Consider the following 10694-nt stretch of genomic DNA (forward strand, 5'->3'; position numbering starts at 1 on the left):
AATGTGATACTCTGAGAGGTTGCGAGGTAGGATCACAGCTCAGGAGCCTGACTCACCCTGGGAAAGGACAGCTCATATATGACAATTACAGGGGTGTCTGTCAAACAGTTTTGACTATGCCACTGCTAGGCCAGTGAATGGGGTGTTTTCCATGTCCATGTTACCTGTGATTATGAGTATGTTTGCCTTGTAAAGCTGAGAGACCTGTAGAGGGCATGCGCATAGTAAAGTACTGTTGCAAACGTGTTGAACCGCATGTGATATATTGAATTAATAACATTCAACTGTACAGTGTTCTGCTGGACAATAAGCACATTTGTGACTGATATCTGTAGTCACATACACATATACCTGTGTGATGTCAGCCAAACCATTGGCAGGTCTGTGAACAATGACACTGTAATATAATAGCCTACTTATGACTGTTGGACATCTTCCAGATTATCACAGTGATTTCAAACCCTACTGAGTAATCAACGTACTGATGTATGGTGCAGCTATATAAATACAGTATCAATAATGATGTCCCTTTTGACAACCATTTATGTGTGCCATTGTCCAGATGTACTGCTGTAACAGGTTGAGAATTATGATTGAGCAGCAAGACAGTAAATACAGTGTGACACACTAACATACAACAGAAATGTATACCAGGTATCCCCTGAGCACATGCATGTATGCATATGTTCAGCTGGAAGGCACAAAACTAATCATGTGGGTTTCAAGCAGTCAGGTAAATAGGTTGTGCATGTTGCACATGGTGTATTATCAGTGTCAGTGCATACAACAAACATAAATTTGTATATCTACTGGTTGTTGCATTGCCCTGACACTGATATGGGTACTAGTGTAGGCATGATTATCAGGTATTAATCAGAGAAGTGTCCAGCTGTATTATGCCTACCACTACCAGATATATCAACACCTGTATACAGTGGATATCACAAATGTACACACCCCTGTTGGAATGCCAGGTATGTGTGTTATATGACAATCAGACGACAGAAAATCATTTCATAATGTTTCTAATCTTGAATGTGACCAGTAACCTGTAAAATTCCATTGAAATACAAACAAAGGTGTTTCTAAGAAGGTGAGCAACTATTGCCAAGTGAAGATTTGCAATTATAGTCCAGACCAAGATGGATGAATGCTGTAACCATCTTAAGAGGTGCATACACAACATATCAGTTTATGGGTGTGCATGCTCATTCAACTGGCTTATTGTACTGAGTATTATTTCCATATCTTTTCACAGACTAGATTGTTATGTTTTCAATTGAATTGTACAGGCTATAGGTCGCACTACAGGTGGGAATTCTTATGAAATGAGTTATTGTGGTATCATGTTCCAATTGCACAAATACCAGGCAGTGTATCAGGGGTGTGTACCCTTTATATCCACTATAGCTATATGGACACAGCAGTACCTGACCTGTATATCAAACCTCCACCAAGGTAGAGTAATCCCCTTTGGTGGACATCAGCAATACACAAACCACATAATAGATTGCTACATTGGCTGCACAGGGACACATAGGTGCAGGCAACAACTTGGAAGCAAGTCCACCTATATCTGAGCAAGCATGTAAGTTCACAGGTGTCCTCCTGTAAGGCTGACTATGACTATAAATCAGACATATCCACACCACCAAGGACAATTGCAACTGTGTCTCCACATATGTTGGAAGTCTCAGAGGAAACAACACAATTCACCCCGTACTGGGGGTAAAGACACCTCATACACAAATGCCATGGATATAAGCAACCTGCATCACACAGGGTAGGTGGGAACATTGCCACCCTGTCCACCCCAGTTGTACAGTGGGATATGCACATCAACCACTCCTCCCCTCAGCAACGGTGAGCATGTACATATTGCCTATTGATGGCAACAACAGCATATCTCCATGAGGCATAATAACATCACTGTCTGCCTCCTACATGACTCAGGCATGTGCTCACAGCTCCATCACACACCACAGTCAAATACAGACTTGCCACCATCCACACACCATCCAAATGAAGATGCCCACTGTCAACCCTCTACACAGAAATGAATGGAGAATAAAGGATTATGCAATAAAATGTTGAACATTGGGAGGAATAAGATAGCTCAGGGACAGGCGTGAAATACAAGCTGCTATAGCCATGATAGCTTGGAGGGTTTTGGTGTAGTGTGGATTATTTGCAAGTAATTACCACTGCTGATGTGCATTTTGACAACTGTATGAGGTCCTGTGACCATTTCCTGTTTATGTCTTCCAGGTAACATGCAGAGTGCTCACCTAGCAGCATTCTCTGTTGGAGAAACTGACATCATCACCAAATATGTGATTGGAAGTTATGCCCTGTTATTCAGATGGAGAGAAGAAGATGTGCAGGAGAGGACCACCCTGTGGAACAGTATGGTCCACAGTGTAAATGATGCCAGCTTGCACAGCAGAACTTATGAGCATGTGCAGCATCGGGCCACCGACCTTATCTGCCATGCCCGTCAATGGACTGCTGCTGTAGCAAGGGACCGGCTAGCCACAGGTGGAGGCCCAGCCATCCAGCCCCCACTGACACCTACTGAGGAGCTCCCCACAAAACTTGGAGCACACTCCCAACGTACAAGCCATGATGTTAAGGGAAGCATTGTGGAGGTGGGTTACACACACACACTGGATGAGAAGCATGCAGATAAGGGCCCAGTGGGGATTAGTACACTAATGTATCAGACATACATGGAGCTTTATTGTATCTACATGCATGTGTCAGGTCTGATTGCAGTTGTGGATGGGGTTTTCTAATGCACAGAGGTGCACATCTATGGTGAGGACAGGACATTGTATATTATTGCAGTTAGTACTGTAGATGTGCAGACATCACAGATGTAGCCCCAGTACTTACTAGTTATGTCCACCCTTCCAGGCATGTTTGAAGGGTGGTTATCTGTGCTTTCACCCATTAACCTGGAGCACTTGTCCATTCTTTGGCACTGTAACAACAGCCACATGTACACAGGCAACCCTTCCCTCTAAACTCCAAACACTCAGACCTGTGAGGGTTACCCATATATCTCCCAATGTGGACATATGGGCTATCCAGCAAAGACTGGACTAGCAGGTCAAGAGGATAGATCAACACCTGCACCACACCATGTGGAACATGTAGTTCACCATGACACCCAATTTGACAGCCATGACATACAGTGAAAAGCTACACACCCACCTTCCCAGAGGCACTCAATGGATATTTACCCAAACAGCACAGACCAGCAAGACAGACATCCACTCAGACAATGCGACATGGCACATGCCTAGGGACAAATATTTAACCTACACAGTGTGCCCCCTCAACCTAAGCTCCTAAGGGTAACCACCTTGCACAATACAGTGATCATAGGTAACTCAGTACTGAGGTACATACATATCCCACTCACTAACTTGAATATGGAGCAGGTGACAGTCAAATATCGATCACATGCAAGTAACCAACACATGACACAGCCAGTCATGGCACTCCATAAAAACTACGAGTAACACTCTGTACCCATGGGGTGTGAGTGACTTGGGACACACCTCCCTGAACTACATGACAAGAGACATGGTTGAACTCTCTGATTATGTGGTCCAGACAGGTGTGACAGTAGCCCTGGGCAGTGTACCACTGTCACCCAGAATGATGCTGTGGTGCTATCAACAGATGATTGACTGCTATATTGGCTTACGGGTGGGTTGGGAGGATGGCAGAATGGTTAAGGTGTTTACCTTGCAGACACAAGGTGCAGGGTTTGATTCTCACATGGGGTACTTGGCTAGGCTTAAAATGTCCCACAAGGGCAAGTAGCCTAGTACTAATCTCTTGAGCCGAAATAGCTCAGTTGGGAGAGCGTTAGACTGAAGATCTAAAGGTCTTTGGTTCAATCCCGGGCTTCGGCAAAGAAATCTTTTGGCTTCCCATGCTTTGGAACAGGATCCCAGTTCATATTAGGCAGAGCCCATCACTGACTCTCTTCAAGAGAAATCTTGATGAGTGGATGGGAGATCGTAAGTTTACCCCAGGGGTCACATCTGTGTCACTGCTAGACAGGGGCACAGTAAACTAATTCTATTATATAAGGGGACCTTCATTGTGTCACTACTAGACAGAGGCACAGTATTCTAGATTTATTCTGCACATTTTTGTACCATTTCATGGGGTGGCAAAAGCCACATCACTATGGCTAGGCTTACAAATGCCCCAGGGCAGATAGCCTAGTACTATGCTATGAAACTATGAAACTATGAAACGTGTTATGTGTCATCCTCAGGGGATCCAGTACCTCTCTGCTTGGGATGACATGATTGACAGAACCCAATGACTTGCCACAGATGTCCTACATCTATCACTGCTGGGTTTCCAGGTTCGGGCTAAGTGTCTTGCCACCCCTATGATGCCTTATTAGGCAGTGTTCCTAATGTTATTACCACCATAACAGCTACACATGTATGCGATCTGAGGGTCATGCTGCTCAACAGTAGACATCTAACTGTCAGAATGCAGTCCCATATAGCTGTCTGCTGCTATCCCATTCAGCCACCCAATGTCCTTGCATGCTTGCATCCATATCATACATAGAACTATGAGAACATACTACTCCATTCAATAATTGATAGGAAGGGTGACTTACCTTGTTGCTGGGCCAGTATTGAGAACAGTGCTGGAGGGCTGACTATGTCAGATGCACATAGTACACTCCCTATACATGGTAAAGCAGAGGTAGTGTCATGTTTGGCATCCCTTTTACTGTATGTGCGAGTTGGAGAGAGGTATCAGTCCCTGGGTCCCTACAGTGTCAGTGTGTGTGTTATGTGTAGCCTCTTTGCCAAGGCCTGGGCATACTGGGCATGCCTCCCTCTGCCTACAGGGGCAGGCTCAGGATATTTCTCCCCTGAGTCCCTCTGAGCCTGTGCTGGTCCTGGCAATGGTGGGGGGCTGTGTGGCCCTGCCCCATACTGTTTCTGCTGCAGATGTTTCCACAGGATCATATTGTGCAGCATAGCACATACTATGAACATTTGTGTATATGTAGCTGGAGAGCACTGCAGGGCTCCACTGGATATAACAAGGCAGTGGAACCATGACTTGAGCATCCCAAACACATGCTCTATAATGATCCTGGTTTGTGCATGTGCCTCATTATGGTGTCCTTGTGTGGGTGTGGGTGCATTTCTGATGGGTGTCATCATCCACACCTCCAGTGCGTAGCCAGCATCCCTCACTAAATGGCCATATGGAATATCCCACCTGTCAAACCACTGAGAAAGCTGTGAGGAATGCCAGATGTTGGAAACATGATAGCTTCCAGGGCAGCCAGCACACACATTCATGATAATGCCATGGGCATCGCATATGACCTGGCAGTTGATGTAGTGGAATCCATTGCGGTTTATGTAAACCCTACCCCTGTCACCAGGCGGTGCTTTGATGTGGATGTGCGTGCAGTCTATGGCACCAAGTACCTCTGGGTAGTCTGCTACATGGTGGAAGAGGTGCATATTGTGGGTCCTCTCCTCACAGGCAGTGGGGAATTTAATGTGCTCCTCGGCATGTGGTCGCAAGGCATCCAGGAGCTGGTGGAGTATCCTGGACACAGATGCCTGTGAGACTCCCATGATATCCCCAGTTGGTCTTTGGAAAGCACCTGTAGCTAGTATTCTTAGATCTACAGATACCTTGGTATCCACTGAGATGGGTTCCCTTCTGTTTGGTCTGGATGTGAGGCGAGGCCAGCAAAGCTCCACTATTTGCTGCAGTATGTCCCTGTCCACCCTGTAGCACTCTACTATCTCCAGATCACGTAGTCCCTGGTAGGTTATCCTGGGCCTGAACACTCTTCTCATCCTCCTCATAAGTCTGGGGTGGTTGTCAGCATTATCCTCCTCATCAGCCTCAGCCTCTTTTACATACTGATGTATGAGAGCAACAGCAGCCCCTAATATTTTGTTAGTTTTGTCAGGTAAAATTTCCCCATCTGTGTACACTGGTGGCATAGAGTTTGTGAGAAAAAACAGACTGAAAGGTGTTTGTATAGTTTATAGTGGTGTGCTGCAGATGCTGCCTGTGTGATTGGCTGAGCATGATACATTCCACCTGCCAGCTCTATTACTTGTATTTGAGTGCCTCTATTCTGCTATTTCCCTTTTTTTTCCCGTTCCACTTGCAATTGCCTGTTTTTTTGTGTTTTTTTTTTTTGTGGTTTAAATCCCAGTGCACACTGTCCACACCCATTTAGGCAAGATAAACAAAGCTATACAGCCTCGGACACACCCCCTTGCTTACATATACACAGTGCTGCCATTTCCTGTTTTTTTTTTTGTTTTGTTTTGTTTAAGACCCAGTGCGCATCATGCACACCCGTGTAGGCAGTGTAAACAAAGCTATATATCCTGAGACACACCCTCTTGCTTAGCTGGGCTTAGCTAAGCACAAACCTGAGCAACAGTGCTCCAATTTGCTTGCAGCAAGCATGACACACTCCCTTTTCATGTTAGGTGCTCCTCCTGCCTACACAATCGTGTTGTAGCACCTACACAGTTAGGTGCAGGTTTTGGACAGAATATTTTGTGATTCAGTAACATTCTCCTCATCTGCATACCCCACTGCCATAGTCCATAGATACTGCATAGACATGGAGCCTTTCCCCTTGACAACCACTGTCCCCTGGTATTGTTTTGATTCTTTATGCCATAGACTATACTGGCAAAATGAAGATTTCCCTTAAACTTGGGTTTTCACATTTTTGTTTTTATTTTCAGCACAATCGTGTTTGCGCACCACTGCCCTATGCTTAAACAGCTGAGATTGGACACAAAAAATAAATATTATTTTATATTAAAATTAAACATTTATTCATGCATGCCAATTTCCATATATTTGGGCATTGGCATGACTAGAGATGTGAATACATGCTTTTATTTGGGCTGTTATGCCTCCGTTTTCTTTTTTGCAGAAATGTGTTCAGTTAGTAACTGAACACGTTTCTGCACTGACACTGTTCCTGCATGGAAACCTGGCAACTTCCTGAATCACTAATTCACATTATTTGCATGTTTTTCACCAGAAAATGAGGTGATTAGCATGCTGAACGGTCTTCCATGTAGGAACAGTGTAGACAGGCTCATGCACGTTGGATCAGCTGTTTGCTGAATTGCTCATTGGCTGAACTCCATACAGGAGCTTCTACACTGTTCCTGCATGGAGTTTTAGCATTTGTGAATCCTGGGGCATGTATCTCACTTGGCTAATAATAAGCACAGATATGCAGTTCTATCTTATCCATACAGTGAAATCCTATTAATTCCAGCAGTACCTTTTCATTTGACCACAGCTTTTATTCAACCCTTATTCCAGTACTCCCTGATGGTACACAGTACCCCATACTTTACAGAATTTCTTCTTCACAGTGAATGTCAAATGGCTATTAGGAAATAATTGAATTGCAGTCTGAAAATTAAAGAATTTAATTCTAGATTTTACTAGATGAAAAAGGGTCTCTGTTTAGATGAAAATAGGTCATATTCTTCATCACAGACTTAATTCTTTCTGAAATTTAAAAATAAACCCCATTGTGGAGCCAAAGTATAAAAATAAAAAAGTTTAGAGCATATCAAAAAATAAATTTAAATCTCTTGAGCCAAAAATGCTTTTGCTAAACTTAACAAGGATCTCCAGTCCCTGATCAAATAAAAACACTACCAAACCACAAACCCTTCTTTAACTATGCTAGAAAGCTCAGAACAATACTCAGTACTGCACATAGATAATACTAAGTCACATCACATACTTGGTCCCAGAGGAAATTGCCAATCTAGTAGGGCACATATTTATCTCTAACTTTAGCTGTCCTCCCCCGTTTAACACATCACATAGTGACATCCACAATAACCGCTCAGATCTTCCAAGAACAAGTCCTCAAGGCACAGGCCAAGGCCAAAATTACTGTTTCTATGGAGCCAGATAACATACCAGGATGCCTATTGAATACCTGAAACAAGACATGTCAACTCAACTGCAGAGGACAAATGGAAGAGAATCAATCGACTTGGATAATTATAGATCCATAAGTCTGACCAGTCTCATCTGTTCTATGGAACATTGGCAATCTAAAAACTCTTGACCATAGCCAGTATGGTTTTGTCAAAGGCATGTTCTGCCTACTTAAGCTGGTCAGTTTCTGTGAGTAGATTATTGAATCAAAGTATGAGGAAAAATTGGTACACACCACATACCTAGACCTCATAAAAGTGTCCAGCATTATCAGGCACTCAGTTATTGTTAATAAACTCACCCAGCTAAATGGAAATCCTTATGTATACCATTGGATATTAAACTGGCACACTAATGGAACCCAGTTAATAAGGATGGGTGGCTGTACCTTCTCCAAAACACCTGTCTCTAGTGGTGTTTTCCAGGGTTCAGTCCTCATGCCATTCCTCCTTGGCATTTACTTCTCAGAGATCAAAGCTAACGTTAATAGTTTATGGCTGATCAAGTTTTCTGATGACTGTAAACTTTGTGAAATCTAAACTTTACAGATGACACCAAAATCTTCCAAAAGGACCTTTCTCAAATAAACACTTGGTAAAAAAGCCATGTCCTAATACTAAATGCCAAGAAATTTGTAATAGTATTCTTCAGCAATCGTAACTTTCCCGGTAACTATCACATCAATAAGACACTCTTGAAAATTGACACAGTTGCTAGTAACATCAAAACTTATGTAGATGATATACTACTTTTGGTCGCCATATATTCACTGTTGTAAGAACGTCCTTGCTCGTTGTGCAGCTTATTAGTAAGGGTATGCTGTCTTATTCAAGGGATGCAATCATTTCACTGTGTGCAGCACTTATTAGGCTGGTCATTCATTATAATGCCATTCCTGCACGTTGTTGTCAAAAGAATGACACAGCTTTAATTGCCACAACACTTGCTCACCCAAAATCAAGTGCCTAAATCACAAAAGGTAGGCTGATCATCTCATATCCCTGTCTCTCTTCTTGGTATCCTACAGGCTACTGAGGACTGACCTCTGCCTCGCTTACAGAGCCTCAACCTACTCCATCCTCTCAAACCTACTGCATACCCTCAAGTCCAGTGGTAGCATGAACATCCACTCAAGAGATCTTAATCTGTTCTGCTACTTAAATAGAATATGATGGAAGAATAGATCGATATCATAGGGAATACCACTTCTCTGGAATCATCTTTCTTGCCACATTAAACACAGCAAATCCCTCACTTTATTTAAGTGTAATCTGAAAAAAAGGGATGAGAAACCATAAATTCACCCCTGATTTAGCTCTTCTGGCCCATATGCATAAGGGTAACATGTAAATGACTGCCCAGCTTTTAGGGACTTGTACTTAAAATATAAGAGCTCTGGGTTATTCATTCTTATAATACAAAGTAACAATCTTATAGGGAATGCATGACTAGGCTTCAAAAGACATTCATGGATGAATAGCCTAGTAAGCTCATATGAATATAAGAACCTATGGACAAACTTGCTGGCTAAACAACACAGCATGGTAAAAGGTAGAGATAAGTATATGACAAGCCATATTTTGTGATACCTGGTAGATGGGCATATGCAGAAATATAACACATGCAGTGTGCTATGTAACAGAAAACCAACATACTTCTGTTTTGTGATAACAACTGCTATTCTGAGATACTCTGTAGCAGGCAAGTAAAAAAAACATATAGAGATTGTATTAAAGGGAGTGCATTAAGGCTAGTTTGGGAGTAGACCACTTTCTCATGGGCTCTCTCTCCTCCCTCAGACACTGAATTCTAGGTATAGCCAAGTGTAGAGAAGGGGAAGATGGAGGATTAGGAGGACTCCATCAATCTGGTATTGGTGGCTATGATATACCAGGCTAGATAGGGATCAATCCAGATGGTATAAGACAAGAGGTATATTTGAATTCCTTTGTTTTTGCTCAACCAGGTGAAGCAAGTAGACTTTCCCTTCTATCTATGGCAGAAAAATAAGCTAGAATCTGAAGGACAAAAAACTTAGTCAATGAAAAAGGGGTTGGGTGATCCCCTCCCCAGATAAAATGTTAAGGTATTATGAGAAATCTGTTTGCAACAGTTGAGTGGTAAGGCAAAGGGAGGCATTCACTTAAGTGGACTGTACTGATATTGGTGGTATGCAAGAAACACTTGTCTTAATAGTGAGGACTGAAAGAGAAAGTGAATAGTGGATGGTAATGGCAACAGGATTAGAGGAAGCTCCACAAGGCCAGTGGCTGAAAAGCACTTGTGATACTTCTGTTGGGGATTTTACAGTGAGATGAAGGGAGATAAGGGACACTTTCCACCTCCTTAATTGGACTGAGATAGTTCAGTGGTCTAAATCACAAAGTCTGCAAGCCAGGAACAATAGTTTTAATTGACTGGCATACCAGTTGTTGAACTCTAAAAGTATTCTAAATTTGAATGTGATAGAAACCACAGAGGTAGCTTTGTGATAAAAGGAGATGAGTAGGCATTGATGTATCGATGATAAGACCCTGGTCAGATCAGTAGTAAGTATGCAAGTTGATGTTTACTGATGGAATTACAATAGCTATTTGTAGTGATATTTTCCTGCCTCCCTGAAGAAGCACACATGATCGTAAATTTATAGATTTTTTCATAAATAAACACTGATTGAA

The 10694-nt window shown here is 42.7% G+C and overlaps 1 non-coding gene across 1 annotated transcript; it reads left to right on the plus strand.

Moving 5' to 3' along the window:
- Positions 1-3853: 3853 nt before the first annotated feature.
- On the plus strand, positions 3854-3926 carry TRNAF-GAA. The gene has a single exon. It is a non-coding gene; the product is annotated as a tRNA-Phe (tRNA).
- The last annotated feature ends 6768 nt before the right edge of the window (positions 3927-10694 follow it).

Source organism: Protopterus annectens, chromosome 3.part0 (assembly GCF_019279795.1).
Source record: "Protopterus annectens isolate FY-2018-M chromosome 3.part0, PAN1.0, whole genome shotgun sequence".
Classification (NCBI taxonomy): domain Eukaryota; kingdom Metazoa; phylum Chordata; order Ceratodontiformes; family Protopteridae; genus Protopterus; species Protopterus annectens.